Raw genomic sequence first — 19,786 nt, 5'->3', positions numbered from 1 at the left:
AGGTGATGTCAACTTTACAAGGACACCTGAGATATCACTCTTTCCTCACAACGCATTAACCCCCTAAATCCTATAAGCTATGGATTGAATAGAGTCCTCTCAAAAAAGACATGCTGTAGTCCTTACCCCCAGTACCTCAGAATGTGACCTTGTTTGGAGATAAAGTTTTTATAGGACTAATCAAGTTAAAATGAGGTTATTAGAGTGGACACTAATCCATCTGGTGTCCTTTCAAAAGGAGAAATTTGAGAAAAGAGACAGACAGGCATAGAGGGAAGATGATATGAAGAGATGTGGGGAGATGTCTATCTACAAGCCAAGGAGAGAGACCTGTAACAGATCTTTCCCTTATAGCCCTCACAAGAAACCAACACTGCCAACACCTTGATTTCAGACTTCTAGCCTCCAGAACTGCGGGACAGTAAACTTTTGTTGTTTAAGCCATCCAGTTTGTGGTACTTGGTTATGGCAGCCTTGGCAACTAATACACCATACTTATTACCAAAACTGCTCCTGTCATCTAATTCCAAAACCACAACATGTAACTTAACACCCATGACTGATAAACCTCACAGATATTAACATCAGTAATCCCATACCTGACTACAATCTTTTTACCCTTGAAATCTTCTCACTTAATATATACTTTGACTCTATTAAGCCCATTAGCCTTTTGACATGTTTCTCTACTCTCAGTCAATTCTGTTCTGTCTTCAGTGATTCTCTATTTAACTTAGGCAAGAGAATTCATCGTTTCAACCTCGGCTGCTTTGCTGTTGTCATTGTATGGCTTTAGATACTGCATTTTATTCCTGGATTTTTGATTTTCTTCTCTCCTACATTTGAACTGCTTGGTGCTGCCGAAAAAAAAAATTTCATGTAACCACAAATATGTCTCATACAGCACTAGATCTTTATCAAAACTACTAAATCTCTATCCTTCTTTTATTTCTGCTCAACTCATCATTTATCTTAAGTACAGCTTCAAAGCTTCTCTATTCTCCTCCTACTTCTTATCCACTTTTTACTTTCAGGAGATGACCTCATCTATTTCTCTCGATAGTCAAATACCATCATACTCAAACTCCCGAAATTTCTTGCAGTTTCAATGACAAATCCAACCTCTGCTGCCAGCATAATTGCAGTAACTATAACATAACTGTAAAGTAGCTCCTTTGATGTAGAGTCTCTATGTTCAAGATTTCACCATTCATATCTCCATCAACTGGTCATTCTCTTTTCTTTGTCCTTTCTTTTCCATTGGCTCTTTTACCCATTAATCAACAACTATTATATGACACATCTACTCCTATCTTTTAAGTCCTTCCACTTTTATCCATTCCCCCTAAAACCATTTTATTTTGGCAGTTGTCCTCTTTTGCCTGAATTATTCTAACATCCTCCTAACTTGTCTTGGTCTCTATTGTCCAGTCTTGCCAGCTGCTGAAATCCAATCCGTTCTTACAATCCATTTCTTGCAATCTCAATGATTCTAAAATGTAAATGAAGTCACTTCTTTTCCATTATTTTAACCCATGGATGTTCATTGAATTTAGCAGGAAGCCCACACCAATTAGCATTATGTAAATAGGCTTGTTGTGCCCCTTGGTTTGCCCTAGAGACTCCTGGTTTATACTTATTGTCTCAGCATAATTATAAATCACACCCCATAACATTCAAAACTTTCCTGATTTCGATGATAAATTATCCTCGCTATGGATCCTTTTATCCAGCTCTTGATACACAGTTCATCTTTTTTTTTCTGATTTCTTTTTCAGGAAACCCAATTTATTAATACATTTTAAAAAATAGAAATTTTAACCAACATGTGCTTCTCTTATATATAAGTTAGAAATAATAAAAAATGTACCCCAATCAGTTCCAACGCACCGACATATTGCTTTTGTTCAAAAAACAGCTTTATCGAGATATAACTCATATACCATGCAATTCACGCATATTAAATGTAAAATTCAATGGTTTTGATATATTTACAGAGTCCCTAGGTCCTTGCTTGTTCTTCAGTTTTTGATATTATCATGCTATCATCAATGTAGTGTATTATCACACTCAGAACCTGCAGGAGTCCAAATTCCTCCTTACCATGTGACAGTTAAGCTGGTGAATTCAACTAACCCCATGGCGATCTAGCAAATGTAAAAGAGGATCCTTCCTGCATGAAGACAAACTGCAGTTGGCTCTTTTTTGATATCAAGATCAATAAAAAAAAATTTGTAAGATAAATCATTGAGTACCTTTAGCTCGCTGTAATTTGTTTTTTCCACTGATGAAATGAAATCAGCGACTGTTGATGCTATAGGCACTACTACTTTATTTAAGCCTCAATATTATACTGTTAGTCTCCATAACCCATCTGCCTTTTTTCACAGGCCACACCAGGCTATTGCACAGAGAATTTATTGGTACCAGTATTCCAACTTTTAATATGTTCTTAATTGAAGTAGTAATTTCTTCTTGTTCCACCATGTAGCTGATATTGTTTCATATTAACAACTTATGTGGGCTCAGGCAAATCTCTAGGTTGCAATTCAGTATGTCCAATTAATACTGGCCAAAGGGCAAACTTATATGTCTTATGTTTAAAACATTAAGTAGGGGAAGTGTTCACATATCTAAACATAGTATCCATCCCAATAATAGATTCATGTAAAGAAGATACAACCTCTTCACATAAAGTCAGTTCAAAAATTCCAATTTTCTTCCAAACTTTACCTTAATTTCATCAGCCATTGCATCCCCCATATCATCCCAATCTAATTGGAAACCCTATTAGGACTTCATCAAAGGTTTTAGAATCACAGTGCATTGGGCTTCTGGGGCAAGAAGACCCAGAAAGTTTTCTTCTTTACCACTGGCCAAATTACCTCTACATGTCCACGTGACCTTGGGAGACCTTGGACTCTTTTTCAATCCTCATTCTCATTAATTTGCCAGACTATTGATCAGATGATTCAAAGTCAGGTTTCTCATTGTCCTTTTTGTCTTCTGGCTTTTTAAATTTCTCCCAACTAGCGTAAATAGAGGCGGTTTTCTTAGAGCCCTTCAATGTTGGGAGACCAGCAGGGCCTTCCATTAGTCCATACCACCACTGATAATGCTGCATCAACACTTTTGTTTTGAACCCATCAAAGTCTGCTTAATTCATACCATTTCTTAACAATGGTGTTAAGATTTCTACCCTGCTGGGACAAGTCTCTTGGATATCCCTTCTCATTTTTTGAACATCTCTAAGACCCGTAAGAGGAAGCTGACACACCAAATTTAATGTTACTTCTCTGGTCATTGGTTGATTTTGCAGCAGCTAGTTTACATGGAATGATCATGCAAAAGGGTTGCTTAATCACACATCTGCCATGAGTTGGGTGAGAGACATATTAAGTGAATGGACATCTAATTATCATAAAGCCAATCCAGTCTGGTTTGTATATACAGCATATCAGCTGCTTCATCTGGGTTGTTCCACTTGGCATTTATAGGAGAGGAAGGATAATTCTCTCTCTCAGGGTAGACAAACTATACAGAAGCTTTTATCCAGTTTCCCATGCTAACTGACCCCTTGGGAACAACCTGCTGTGTGTTTGGATTCTTTATAGCCATATATAATTGTTCAATAGTAAGCTGTGAGTCCTGCATCACCCAAACATGCTCCTCTATTCTGCAGCATTCAAAACCAAGGAGACTGTTCCTAAGTTAGTCCATCTCACAATGAATTTTAGTAAAGGTTCTTTAGGAGGCTAATGATATTGATCTACAAAATGAGACAACTCCTTTACACTCTACACACAGGTTTCAGTAGTTTCTCGGTTTTACTCACCCTCATATTACCTGGACTAACTTTTTGGTGACCAGAGGTCATAGACATGCTGTCTCTTGTTCCAGCATAATTTATGATAGCATTTTAAAAATAAAACAAAATGAATTTAACAAAAAGTGGACTAGAAACTGAAAACTATAAAACATTGCTGGAGAACATTAAAGAAAACCTGAAAAAATGAACAATACATTTTACATTTTAAAAATGCTTACAAATAAGAGGGGAAGTCCTTAAGGTGGAAAATAAGCATTACTGCTATATTTGAAAATTATTTGAATGTCTGTTAATTATTGATACTGATTGTAACTACCACATATTTCTTATATTGATTGAATAGGTCTAAGAGTATGATCCAATATTCTATATGTCTCATATCATTTCATTTTTCCAAAGAATTTGTAGAATATTTATCAAAAATATTGCCAGTTCTGGGCTGGCCCCATGGCGTAGCTGTTAAGAGTGCGCGCTCTGCTGCTGGCGACCGGGGTTCGGATCCCGGGCCCGCACCGACGCACTGCTTGTCAGGTCATGCTGTGGCAGCGTCCCACATAAAGTGGAGGAAGATAGGCACGGATGTTACCTCAGGGCCAGTCTTCCTCAGCAAAAAGAGGAAGGTTGGCATGGATGTTAGCTCAGGGCTGATCTTTCTCACAAAAAAAAAAAAAGTTGCCAATTGGCTTGAAAAACAGTCTTGGCCTCAGAATCTACTGTTAAGCAGGTCTCAGGAACTAATTAACGACTGCATCTGCCTTAATGTTTTTGCATGATATTAGGAATTCTTTAATTTCTTAGCAACTACTGTCAGGAAAGGGCAATGTCCTACTTTAACCAATATAATGTCCTCTAAAAATATTGTAATTATTCAGATACCAACTTAAGGAGAAAAATAAGTTTTCGATGATAAAATTGAAAGACAAGCTAATTCAACAGTGCACAATGGGATTGAATGGTAGTTTTAAAAGTCTGTTCATCAGATCTCCAGGGTAGTGGTCTACCTGCTATATGGCATGATGCTCTTACCTCCTCTACACACAAAAATCTCTAATAATGTCTCAGTTTGCTTGGGGTATCATAACAAAATACCACAGACTACGTGGCTGAAACAACAGATATTCATTTTTTCACAGTTCTGGAGGCAGGAAAGTTCAAGATCTGTACTTCAATTGATCTTTCAAATCTGATTCTTTATTCTCCTGATTAAAAACCATTGTGTGATTCTGAGGAGCTTCAGGATAAGTCTCCTTAGTGTAACATTCAGTATACTTTCTGACCTGGCTCATGTTTACCCTTCCAGTCTCAAGTCTTACAATTGTTTTCTCATATTCTAAGCTCCTGCCATGCTGAACTATTTGCCATCTCCCAACTGGATCATCTTCTCAGGTTTTCAGAATTTTTAAAATGTACTCCTTCTAGGTGAAACACTCTCTAACACTTTCTTCTTGTTTCTTAGCAAATTTTGGTTAGTTATTTAAGACTCCTCTTAGATAGTACCATATTCTTTCCTACACCTAACCCCTTCCTATATCTTCAACCATCTTGATTTGTATATACCTTTCAACTAGCTATTACAGTAATTGCCCATTTACCCATCCATACGAATGAGGATGTATCTTGTTCTTTAAATCTCAACTTCTAGCACAGTGCTAGACCTACAGGGCTGCCACATGTACAGATGTTAGCAAAACTCAGAAAATGAGCTCTGAACTTCCAGGTGGATTCAGAAGCTGAAGTAGGCCAGATTGTATTTTCTCTGTTAGCTACAACAATATCTCCCATTCCACATGCTCTCCTGTAATATGACTGTGGAATTTGTCCCCTCAAGAAGTGTAGTCTATGTTCCCTCACTTATCTTGAATTTTGTCTTGATTTTTTTCAGTTCATCTTTCCATAAATGTATGGAGCCATTTTACTACAAATGAAAAATAAAATCAATCCTTTCTTGTATAAGTTGACATTTTTGCCTAAAGTCAGATGTTATTTTGTTTGTCGAATAGAAGGAAAAAATATCAAGTCATTTGAGTTTTTCAAGTATCTGGCAAAGAAAAAGGAAAATATTACATCTTGTTGACCTGCAGCTTTCGCAAAGACAAGATATTATTACCCTTATGAATTCATATGCATACTATTATATAACAAGCATATTGTGTATATAGTAATAGGCATATTTAAATAGGAAAAAATCTTTTGGAGATTATCACATTGAAATATATGAATTATACCTCATATTTTTTTTGAGGAAGATTGACCCTGTGCTAACATCTGTTGCCAATCTTCCTGTTTTTTTTTTTTTCTTTTTTCTCCCCAAAGTCTCAGCACATAGTTGTGTATCACAGTTGTAGGGTTGTATCTCTTCTATATGGGATGCCGCCTCAGCGTGGCTTGATGAGCGGTGAGTAGGTCTGCGCCCAAGATCTGAACTGGTGAACCCTGGGCCGCTGAAGCGGAATGCGCAAACTTAACTGCTACACCACCGGGCTGGCCCCCTCATGTTTTTAAGTAAGTATATCAAGACATTCTTCTGGACTTTAAATGAGAAACATTCTTTGACAAAGTAAGCTTTTAAAAATAATCTAAAGACAATGTGTATTTATTTGAAACAAAAATGAAAGAAAAATTTACTCAGTGTCCTTCTGATTCAAGAAACAAAATGTTTTTATTTTTGTACTCTATTGTCTATAAACATTCATCAATTATAAAGTAGCTGCAATTCTAGAAGATAAAAATTTTTACGGTGTCTAGTTACATTTATGGCATAATATTATGTTATTATTATCTTAAATATATCTATTTATTATTATAAATATTTTAAACTATTTCAAATGACATCATTTTCTGGAGAGATTAACCAAAATTAATAACATTTCACATACTATTGGCCAATTTTTCATTTTAAAAATAGTATTGTCTGGGCCGGCCCAGTGGTTAAGTTTGCATGCTCTGCTTCGGAGGCCCGATGTTTGCAGGTTTGGATCCTGGGTGTGGACCTACACATCGCTCATCAAGCCATGCTGTGGCAATATCCCACATACAAAATAGAGGAAGATTGGCACAGATGTTAGCTCAGGGACAATCATCCTCACCAAAAAGAAAAATGAAATAGTACTGTCTAGAATATATTTAGACATATGCTTTTTGGCCATTCTTTTGAATTATTTTCTGAGAGTCGTTTCTCGAAGTGACAATATATGTGTCATATATGTAAAAATTCTTTATGACCCTTGACAGATGTTAACATATTGCTTTCCAGAATGATTTCTCAAGGTCACTGGCATATTATGTGTGTTCTTGGATGAGTGAAACTTTGTAGCCATAAGCTCACATTTTGAAGGAATTTTGCTAATTTCAAAATGTGTGAAATTATATCCATTCTTATTTAATTGAAAATACTTTTCTTAATTTTTAAATCTTAGGACTCTGTTAAGAGTTGACTTTTTATAGTCTTCATATGGAATCTCAATGTTTCCATGAATCATATAGTTAAAAGTTCTGGTTGTGGAGTCAGTCAGGACTTTATTTGAATCCTAAGTCTTCCATGTAGTAGCTATGTGACATTGGGCAAATAACTTGATCTCGTTACATTTCAGATCTGTTATCTGTAAATTTTTTTTAATAATATGCCTGAATATTATGCATATCATAAGCTATCAATGCCTTAAAAGAATGCAGTCAGTAAATATTAACCTATTGTTATTATTACTATTGTAATATTTTTGCTTGTCAGCTAATTTGGATTATGACATATTCAAAAAAACGAACAATATGTGGCTTATATATCGCTGTAACCTTGGTACTTAGCACAATACTTGGAACGTAGTAAATCCTGTGGACATAATTGTTAAATAATTGAATAAGTGAATGCATATGATAAAGAGTAGCACTTCGTGTATACTCTTAAAATATATTTTTAGAGAATTGACTTTTTTTTTTTTGAGGAAGATTGGCCCTGAGCTAACATCTGATGCCAATCTTCCTCTTTTTTTCCTTTTTTCTCCCCAAAGCCTGAGTAGATAGTTGTATGTCATAGTTGCTCTATGTGGAATGCTACCTTAGCATGGCTTGATCAGCAGCGCGTAGGTCTGCACGCAGGATTCGAACTGGCAAACCCCGGGCCACTGAAGCAGAGTGCACGAACTTAACTGCCACGCCACTGGGCCAGCCCCTTAAAGTATATTTTCATCAAATATATTTTTCAGAATTAATTATTCAACTTAAAATGGCCTATATAGAGGTAAAATAGATACTTAAATTTAAAAATAGTTTTGTGGAAATGATCTAATTCTCATTTTAATTTGCATGATTAAACTACACTTTATCAGGGATAAACTTACTATGGAGGCTTTATTAAACACAGATTGTGTACAGCTCTGTGAATATTAGATCAGTATAAAAGCCCTACATGGTAATTTGGATTTCATCTCTCCAATCTTAAAAATTAAATTTCTGCATGAAATATCCTACAACAAATATTGGAAGTTTTAAGAATCCATAATTTCTAAGGAGAACATGTATAATTTTATTGTTAGCTTTTTATGGAAAATAGTTTAGCATTTATTGTTATCAAGAACATAACAGTTGATAGCTGTTTTATTTGGAGTACGTTTTGGGTTCAGTCCAATCTGTCTACAATTTCTATAAAAGCAGTGAAAATCATTACCATTGCAGTTGCTTGATTGTGGCCCCATTATAATGGGATTAACATAAAACGTCTTGAGAAACATTTCAAAGTAATAAGTTATACAGAGTAATACGATTTGTAGCTGTCGGTCACTAAGAAATATTATGCCAACCAGCAACATCGCATTAGAATAGGATTTTCTCGTTTAGAGCTTAAGAAATTGTTAAATAAATGTACTTGTCTTATCTCATTTTTAACTATTTCAGAGAAAGAAAAAATGAGTAAAGATTAACACTAAAACTACGACACTCTGTGAACTATACTCTAAAGTTTAAATAAATTTTCACAACAAATATTTTAAGTGGATGAAAAAGAAATTTTTTTATATCAGAATAAATGAACTATTTTGTAAAATTTACTTAAATAAAGACAATTTAATGGCTAAATGCAAATCATACAAAAATGTATATAACCTGAAACTAATTTGAAAATAATTTGGAAAACAGCCTAATGATGTATTTATAGGATATTTTATTCTGGGATTAAATTTTTTTTAAAATTTCCAAGTAAAGAGGTTTAAATTATGAATATATGAGAAATAAAATTCTATGATTTAAAATGTAAAGCCATCCATATGGAGGAAAAGAGGCAAATGAGAGAGATAAGAAGACTAGAAAAAAACAGAAACAGCTTACTGGGAAAAGGTTAGTCATAAGCTTTGAAAGGAAAATAGCACAGATTAGACCAAGAAGTGTTAGCTTGAATTGCTTCTCCTTGTCTGTACTGTTTTAAGTGAAAGAAGGAAAATAATCAAGGGATAAATAATGTCTTGAGTGCAAATGGCTCAGCTAATGGCCCTGCTGTAATTAGAAGAAGACAATTCCTAGTAAGTAGGTTAGGTAACAAGAAGAGACTAATTAATGATCTTGGGTTAGGGAGAAAATGAGACAAACCCAAGGCCTATTCAGAATAGACATAACCAGTGCCAGTATTGTCTCTTCTAAGACTATTAAGTGGGAAAGGAACCCAAAGTTAGTTGTTGCCAAAGCTCTTAGAAACTGTAGGGAATTCTTAAAAACTGCAGGTAGGGTTATATCATTGTGTAAGAATAAGTTTTCTTATTTTGAAAGAGAAAATCAAGGATAGTGAGATGTGATAATGACTGGGAACATAAGAGTGGTTTAAATTAAAGTAATTTTAATAATTGAAAAATAAAAAGGAAGTCAGTTTAAAATAGTATTGAAAAAATAGGTAACTTGGAAAAATAGCAAGTTAGAACATTACTTAAAGCATATATCAAAGTAATTGTGTATTAAAAAATACTAGAAAGAAATATAGATAAAGATTTATCCATGAAGGAGCAGAATTTTCTAAGTACAAAAACACTGGAAGATATTGCAAAGAAAATTTGGTAAATATATACTAAAAATGCTAATGATACATATCGCTCAGTGGTGAGGTGATTTGGTGCTTGATTTCTTACTGAATATTATAAACTTTCCTAAATCTATTTTATTTCATTTTTGACATCATTTAAATTAATAAGCCTTCTGTCATTACACAATATGAAATAAACAGCATCGTCTATGTACTCTTCTTCCCCAAAATATTTAACTTAAATTCAACCAAGCCCACATCTAATGTCTAATTTGGAGAAAATATAGATAGAGAGGTAAGTTAAAAGTGATAAGATAAACAAGTTAATGTTGATGTCACAGCAAAAAAAGAAAGAATGCTCAAGTTTAAAAGATACTGAAGATACATAATAAGCAAATGTAATCTCCGGTTCTTAAATAAATTCTAATTTTAACAAACAAATTGTAAAAGATGTTTTGGGGACAATTGACCAAATTGGAATATGTTCTGGGCCTATTATAGCCAATTTCTTTATCAATAATGATATTATGATAATTCATGGAAAATACTTTAAAAACATAAAACCATCTCCTTAAAATCACTGATCAAAGAGTATGGAAATAAGCAGAACAAAATTAAAGACAAAATCAAAATTAAGAAAAGGGAGAAAATTCTAGATTTATGATAGATTTTTCTCAGTCAAATATTGTATTGTCAAACATGGTACTGACAGAGATTGTCAGCACCCCACATATAAACCTGTGGACTTACAGTTTCGGTGTGCTCTAGACAACTTCTAACCATGAATATTTGTATCTTTGTGGATGATGGTTTTTTTTTTTGAAGGGAGGGGTCACTCTTCCTGCACGTGAAGCAGACCAGAAGTGGTTACAGAGTTAACAACTCCTGTGAGCAGCCTTCAAAATATGAGTGATGAAAATTAATATGTTAATAGTAAAAATTCCTTGACCCTCAAGAGGAATAATGCTATGTGCTTTGTACCATTTCCCAAACATTTTCTATAGGATTAAGTTTCAGTTGCCCACTGCAGTAACTGGCTTAATAATACAGTATCGTCTATCTTCCTTTTTGTATATTAATCTCCATTTCTCTGCAGGATTGCTCTTGAATCATTGTGTCCTTGTCTGAATCTATGGAAACCCACAAGAAGAGATTTGGTACCAAAATGGGACCTAAAAGCAAATCCTCAGGATAGGGTCGTGAGTGGGATGCTAGGCTGGCCAGATGGCAAGGACTATTATGCTGCAGGTAAGTGGGGTGGTGATACTGTATTAGCCTTGGCATATGGTAGCATCACAATTGCTAGGACCCTCATCTGTGGAGATTTGGGATATGATACATTTAGGAGATGCATGGGCTAACCTAATATCTCTAGAATTTAAGGTATGTGGTGGCAATAGTAATGATAAGGTTTGAAGAGTAGGATGGTTTTATGCTGTTCTGCACCATCAATGTGCTGAAGGGAAGAAATGGCAGGCTTAAGTTAGCCAATCTTCAACTCAAGGGTATGGTGAGAAGGCCAGAAGACCTCAATGATGGCACTTAAAAAGACCTTTATTGCCAAAACTGGAGCTCAGATTGGACAGAAAACCTAACTCAAGATCTGACTGCGACAGTATCAAGAAAAGCCTTAATTCACAGTTGTAGCATGTCTCTAACACTAAGGGTACTGTCAGGGAAAGAGTGAGGTCCTGGGACCTGGGATGGGGCCATTTGTGTGCATGCACTGGGAGAATTTAAATGCTTAGATTTTCTTGAATGTACTGAGCCATTGGAAGTGGGTTGCTAGAACAGATACTCCCCTCTAGTCTGCAGACTATGCAGAGCCTTACCTGAGGAGGGAAACCTCTTCAAGGTGATCCATACTTCCTCTCATGGCTTCTACATCAATAAGCAGTGAAAAGTTGACAAAGGCCAACTGTGACAAAGGCCAACTGCTTTAAGAGAAAAGATACTATTCATGAAAAGAATTGAAGGACCTAGGGCATAAGTATGGCAGGAACTGTGAGAAAATGAATCTTCAGGTTGCTGAACTGGGATGGCGGATGGTGTGGTAGAATATCAGGCTAGATAAGAGAGATTTCACTGATATGCTGTTACTCACACGTGTGTCAGGATTTATGTCCTAGCAAGGATACCTAGAGCCAATGCACTGCTGGGATGTCTACATGAAGTTTAGAAAAAAATGATGACCTACAGCAAATGAGGTTTTGAAGAATTGCTTTGGCAGAATGAGGAAGGGGTCAAAGGACTCAGAAAGGTGGGCATGCTGGAATGGATTTGTTTCATAAGAGTAGAGAACCCAACAGCTAACTGTGTTCCCCAAGAGGTTCCAAAGAACTCTTCTTTCACTAACCCAAAAGGAAAGTGTTAATAATATGGTCACTGTCGTTATTGAAAAGGTCAGTGGTGGCTGACCTCGGTATGCAAGGGTTAGTATCTCTTCATCTCCAGAGGCAAGATGAACATAATTACCACAATGGGTAGCAAAATCACAATAATGACTAGGGGTACTGACTTCCATAGATCTGTGGTGATGGTCATAGTTTTCATACCTGAGTCAGTTCTCAGACTTAACTCATTGCTGGAAGTGGAGTTTGGGACCCCTGAGGAAGGACTCTGCAATGCTAAAACATATATATAGACTAGCAGTTCTCTCACAGCGGACTCAAAATACCATCATGCCTTCCCCCTGCAGCTAGGGTGGGAACATGTGGAGTCTGGGAGACAAAGTCCTCACTGAGGTCTGTCTCAAAGTAGTTCCCCATATACATAATAGTTTTTGGAACCCTAAAATTGGTCGCCCAACCTGTCCAGGAATATCTATAATGGTAGAAAGGTACAAGTGGAAACTCCTGAAATCAAATCTTGGCCAAGAGAGAAAATTAGAAGCAATAGCACATCCCAAGTAGAATGGCAGACGTTAGTGTTGCAGTTGAAGACAAAGCATGTAGCATGATGGTCTCCAACACTACATGACTAAGGATTAATTATTATTGTATTTTGTAGTCATATACATCTGGGAGTCATTTCATTGTTAATAAAACCTCACTCACATCTTTGTAGATGTGAAATAAAAATTTAAACGGCTCTATATTCATTTTTTTATAAGTTACCGAAGAATAATAAGATTCCTTTTTGCTGGCATTATTTTTAACTGCTGTTGAAGTGAAAATACAAAATCTGTGAATGTAAGAGTTAAGTGCCATTTTTGAAGATGGAAAATATTTTTCCATTTGTTGAATTTAAATATACAAAAATGTTTAACATGCATTGGAAAGTGTCTTTGTAAAGGATTACACTAGAAAAGAATGTAAAAATGATCAGTCTTTTCTTCTGAAGACCCAGAAATTCCTTATCTGTAGGTGACCTAAAAGCCAACTATTTTTATATGCAAGAACTAGTGAAATGACTAACAGAGGAACATTGTATTGGGCTGTACTTTTACAGCAGCATTTTAACTTCTTGCAGAGTTCTTAAGGAAAGCACTATAATGTGCATTGCCCGTGTAGAGGGAAAATACATACTTCTATTCTTAGATGAGTGTTTCATAAAAGCTCTTTATTTTTTCTTTCTTGGAACAGCTTGTGGTGGCTGTATTCCAAATCAATTATGGGTTTAATGGTCAACTAGGCTAAAATATGTCATATGCTATTTTCAAAAGTTTTCTTTCTTCTTTAAGATTAGTTGATATTTAAAAAATGATATCTATTATAAACAAAAACCTATATAATATGAGCCACAGTTTATCATGGAAAGTACATTTTTACCTTGTAGGAGACATAGTTGTTTGCCTCATACTTCCTTTCCTCTTTTCTAACAGAGCCCTTGTTTGTCTCAGGTAACCATCTCTCCACCATAGCACCTTGTGCGTCAGAGAAAGCTGAGCCACTGGCAGCTGCAGATGACGGCCTAGTAATTTAAAAGTAAGCTCATTCATCTTCCTAGTGTTTGAATGTGATCAAATTCTGGTCAGTCAAACATGAGGCAAATTCTGCTTGGAGCTTCTGGAAATAATTTCCTTGTCTCTAGAGAAAATCACAAGAAGAGATGGTCTCCCACCCCACCTGACCCTGGATGGTGAAAACTAAAAGAGTTTTTGCTATTTTAGAACAGTCTCAAAGACTTAGCCAGTACAGAGGATGGCAGATGGGAGAGATGGAATGGCCAACTAACCATTAAGCTTATGATATTTTCGATGCGTGTGAGGGAATATATTTCCATATAATACAGCTAGTTTGTTTTGAGTTGTCTTCTACTTATAGCTAAAAGAATCCTGCATGTCTAATAACTGCATGTTCCATACTGTTATTTTTTCTGTATTGCCCTATCTTCTTTTCCTTTATTTCGTACCTTCCAGGTGCTTATACATTCACTTCCAAAATCAATAGTGTCTCGGTAGCATCATAGATTACTTAAGGAATCAAAATTTATATGGGAAATCTTAGAATCCATTATTATCCAGAACTGTTTTTCTCTTTGAAAAACAGTGAAATACAGCTCAATAGTAATTATAACCACTAATTATTGATCTTACAATGTGCCATAAAATATGCTAGGTAATTTTCACATGTTGTTTTTATTTGACTCTTACAAATTCATAAGATTGGTGTTATTTCCATTATGCAAATAAAGAAACTGAAACGCATAGAGTTATGCAACTTGTCCAAAGTTGACCATAGTATTAAATATAAGAACCAGGGTTTGAACACAATACTTCTCATTCTAAAGCCCTTATAATTTCCTCAATGTCATCGCTTTAGTGAAACAGAGAACCCAACCCAAGTTAGTTGCCATTTGGAATTCCCATTAACTATTTTGGAGGTGAGGAAAATTTTCCCATTACCCATTTGGAGAAATAAAGTGCACTCACCTACTGTGGCAAAAATGATAGCATGATTATAGTATCTGTATTTTGTTATAATAATGTTGTGAAACAAATAAGCCCTAACGTTTCAGTGGTTTACATCAACAAACATTTACTTCTTGCTCACAGGAGCTTTTTAAAATTTGACAGACTGTGCATTGGCTGGGGCAGATCTGTTCGCAGTTGCAGGTTGGATTCAGATATACTCTATGTATCTCACTTTCTGGGGCCAGCAGCTAGCTGGGACATCCATGCTCTTCTCATGGCAGATGGCAGAAGCACAAGGCCTCCAAGGAACTCATACCTCTTAAAGCCTCCAGTGAGGAAAGGCACACTGGTGCATTCACTTGGCCAGAGCAAATCACATGGAAGCTGGCATCAATGGGGCAGGGGCCTGTACTAGGTGGTGGTGGTGGAGGGGAAGGGAAGAGTATTTGCAGAACAATAACATAATACACCATAAATACCAGCATATTTTACATATTAGCTACTACGTCTAAAAACCAATGACTTGTTTGCTTTTTAATTACACTAGTTTTTATAATTATTATTACTGAAAAATATATATTTTGACACAAAACCAAAAAAAAATCCTCAAAGGGTATAAAATGACACCCACATCTCCATTTTGCTGAAGAAAGCACTGAATTTTCTTCATATTTACTTTTTCTTATGAATTTAACTAATACATTTATACAACTATCTAATCTATTTAAAAATTTGACATAGTATCTATTAATTCCCAGCCATGAAATGTAAGACATGTGGACACTTAACACAACTCCTTCTCTCTTTCCCTTTGTTAATTTGAACAACAACAACCACAGCAAACCAATTACATACTGTATACACATAATTATCCGAGTTTAATAACGTGCAATTATGCTATTTAAGTGTAGGTTTAACTCAGACAGTCAATTATTTTTATATAAAAATTCTCTGGTTAGAAAAGTCAGTGTGGCTGCTCAGTTTGATTATCTTGGTGACTTATTCTCCTCCCTTACTCCACCATATCCAGACCTCTCTTCTGTCGTTTTGTGTGACTGAGCACAGTCAGAGGGTTTGATCTTTCTGAAGACTCTTTTATCCCTTTCCACTTGTCCTTGAATCCTCACCACACTGGCTCCCTAGTGACAGAGGAGGGCCAAGGGTCCCCTTCAACAAGCATAGGTGTGATGGGTGATGTTGTCCCTCAGGAAATCCTCACCATGAGCAATAATAAAGGAACTCTGAAGCACAGCACCAAGAGGATCATTTTCTCAGGAAAGAGTATTTTCACAGCTTCTAGCATGATCAAAAATGAAGCTGTGTACCCAGAGGCAGAAGAAATCAACAGAAGATGTATTAACATTTTCACTTTACCTGTAATTCATGCTAAGATTTTTTGGAGGAGTAGTATAGATAAAGATGCGTTTTGTTATAGTCTCAGATCAAATTGATTAAATAAGAATGGTCGGAAGGAATAAACATGCAAAGGAAATAATTTTAACTTACTAACTTGCATGATTCCACCTAAAGGAATAATTTCAGATCAAGAGGGCATATGTGTACATCTATTTTTCCCTTCCAAGTTTTTTTAAAAAAACAATATAAAAAGATAATGTGTATAGTCCCATTTGCAAGTAGATGAAATGCTGGTGGACATTGTGATAAATTTCTCAATAGGGCTGGCTGAATGAATAGTTCAGTTTTCAATATCTCGTTCATTAGATATAAATATACTATATGATAAGATATAATTAGTGGATTATCCTGCATAAGCCAACTAGATTCATTGTGCCTAGTATATATTGAAATAATTGCAGTTTATTTTCCAATTTTATCCTTAAGTTTGTGCTGTAGAAAGAGATTTTTAAAACAAAATGTGATAAGTAAATACAAGATTTTCAGATGAATAAATATAAAACAATCTCCACCAATATATAGAATTTAATTATATTAAATTCTAGAATTCATAGAATTTTCATGATAAGTAGTAAAGAATTGCTGACTTATTCACATTCATGATTCTACTAAATACATTAAGCAACTTCTCTTAATTAATCCTTTGTAGATATGAGAACACCCTTAAGAAAGGGTACCCTTAAACCCACCAGGATTTTTAAATTGTCCAGGGTTATAACAAGGAAGTCTATCTGGGAGATGGAAGGAAACAGATGTAAAGTGATGTGTAGTTGTCTTTCTCAGAAGGTAAATGATTTTCTACACACCATGGAGAGATATTCTCAAGCACTGGACACATATCTACAAGTTAATACCGTAACAATGGAGGGAAATCATTTGAAGTCGTTATGGCACAGTAGGGATAGATTTAAAAGGGATAAATATCTTCACATAAGGAGTTTTTGATCCATAAAATACCTCCACACAGAAAATAATTTAATGGAGATATGTTCTTTTTTTCTTGGAATAAAAGACTAATCTTAACTAAAGCCAGATATAAACCAAGATTTCCACGGTGGCAGGATTAGAGCTTTTAATTCAAGATTATAGGATTCAAACTCTAGGATTTTCTGATGAAACTAAAGGTCATAGCCAATAGAATAAAGCCTTGTTAATTGATGAATTGATGTTCTGACTTCTCAGTCAGTTCAAATTCATGAATTTGTCTCTACATTACTGCCAAGATTTTTGATAGGAACTAATGATTGCTGTAAAACCTCCCTTATTGGGAACCCATTAATTATAGAGAAAGAGGAGATAGTAGAAGTAATTTAACTGGAATTCTAGCAAATATAGTTTTTGAGAGAAGTAGTCAAAATATAGCTATCCTACACAGTACTCCAGTGTGCATCTAATTATCACTAAAATGATTATTTCCCAGTTTCTACTCACAATATGGATTTTGATGTATTTCATACTATTTTTTTATGTCAGCACTATATTACCAATACATGTTCAAACATGGTTCTACCATGCCTTTGTCTTTTTCTTCTGTGATGGTGCTTGTTTGACTTTAATATTTTCTGTTCCTATGTATCAAGTGGCACACAAGATATGGTACTACTGGCACCATGGACAGAGAATCCTTGTTTGGGAAGCTTTCTTGTGCATTGTAGAGTATTTAGTGGCATCTCTGCTCTCTACCCACTAGATGCCAGTAGCCACCCCCTTAGTTGTGCGAAACAAAATTGTCTCTCCAGACATTGCCAAATATCTTCTGCTGGAGGAGGGGCAAAATTGTCCTTGCTGAGAACCGCTGGTACACACAGATTTTCAGATTTGCCCTGAGGCATATCATTTCCTTCCTTTCCCTACATTTATGGAACAAGTATCTCAATTGGTCACACAGTCTATGCACATACAATGTTTGGTGAAATTCTTGGCTCTGAAGTAATAGGACCAAGTGAAAGGGAGGATGACCAGTTTTGATTTACATGCCTTTGTTCTTATCATTAAATTTATTTTTTGCATCTTCAGAATAAGGGTATTAAATATTACAAAGCCTAATCGTGTAAGCTTCCATTGGGATAAAAGTCAAGTCAGTAATTAGTCACATCCTTCACCACTACAGCTGAGAAACTCAAGTAAAGTAGATAAAATTATTCTACCATGTTTAGAAAGTTCATAACCTTAGGCCTCAGTGCAAGCTTACTCCAGGCATTGCATTCCATTGACTTCAATGAGTTCAATCCCTACCCAGTACAAGGTTTCAGGCTTCAGTGCAATTCCATCTTCACAGGTGCTTCTCAGAATTAATTGCTATTTTATAGGTAATTATCATTTCTATAATTAGATTAGGAAAGTTGGTAATTTAAAAGATGGCTAGAATTAAGGAGTGACATTATGAAGACTGACACTGCCATCATGCTTCTTAAATTTTCTTAAACCTCTTGAAGGATTGGAAAAAGGGGTGAGAAAAGACGTTATTAAAATAGTAGTCTGGTTTCAAAGAGTCTCAACTTTAAGATAAAAGTCCAGTAAGAATTTTACTTTATAATTCCCTGATATTTAAGCCCTAAAATCCGCATATGCTGGAATTGCTTCTTTTCAAATAAATGTGTGGCATGTATTAGTATTGTGATTTTATTTCTTTGAGGAGTGAATTGATGGGCACTAAATACAGTAATAGCAGCCTTGTCCATTATTGCTGTGTGCTGGCTCCTGTCTGATGGAGCTCCCCTGTGGTCTTGTCCACCTGTTCTAAATTGACATCCAAATGCTCTTTTCCCTGGGGCTTCTTTTCAAAATATTTGCATAGAAGAAAGGTGATGCCTACTCCCAGCTTTGATATTCCAGTAATATCCTTACTGAGATCTGGGGCCATTACAATGTCCCTTCGGAGGTGATTGGGGTTGCTATACTCTTATTGCCAGAAGTTTACTGTTAATATCTACCTGGAATATATAACGTGGCAAGATGCGGCAAGATATTAGTTGACTCAAAGATCAATAAAGAAGTGTAACATTTATTTATATATATACATATATGCTGCTGATAAAGTGAATTAAAATTTACTGATATATATTTTTACAGAAAAGTATGGGAAATTATACCAATTACAATTTCAGAGTCTTTGTGCTTTTTCAGAGTAGGCTATCTCTATAAATCTGGAAATATAAGTACAATAGTATATAAATAAATGGAGACATTTAAATTTCAATAAACAAGACACCATTCTAATTAAACTGCTTAAACTGCTTTTGTATTTCGTTTGTACTTAGTTTTGCGTCTATTTCTTATCATTTTTAAAAATTAAGAGAGAAATAACACTGAGATAAATAGGCTCTGCGGGCCCAGCAATATTTCACATTCCCTCTAGGAAGATAATATATATTACTATATACAGTATAGTATATATATATATATGTATAGTAACAACTAGTGTATATAGTTGTTTAAGACAATCATTTGAAATATTGTTTTAGCAATTCAATTAATTTTCTGCTTTAGTCAGTCATCTTTTGGAATATCAAACTCATCTTGCCCTGTATTTTATAGGCGACTAATTTTGTTCACAAGTAAGGCCAGTTTTACATGGGATTGAAATGTACAGCCAAATATGGAGTGTGGAAATAGGAAATTTCCCAAATATGTTAAAATATCATCCTCATTGTTGAGCAAAGTGCCAGAAATCACCACCCTTAGTTAT

This window comes from Diceros bicornis, chromosome 8 (genome assembly GCF_020826845.1).
Source record: "Diceros bicornis minor isolate mBicDic1 chromosome 8, mDicBic1.mat.cur, whole genome shotgun sequence".
NCBI lineage: Eukaryota > Metazoa > Chordata > Mammalia > Perissodactyla > Rhinocerotidae > Diceros > Diceros bicornis.
The sequence above is the reverse complement of the archived record's forward strand: the minus strand, read 5'-3'. Positions refer to the sequence as shown.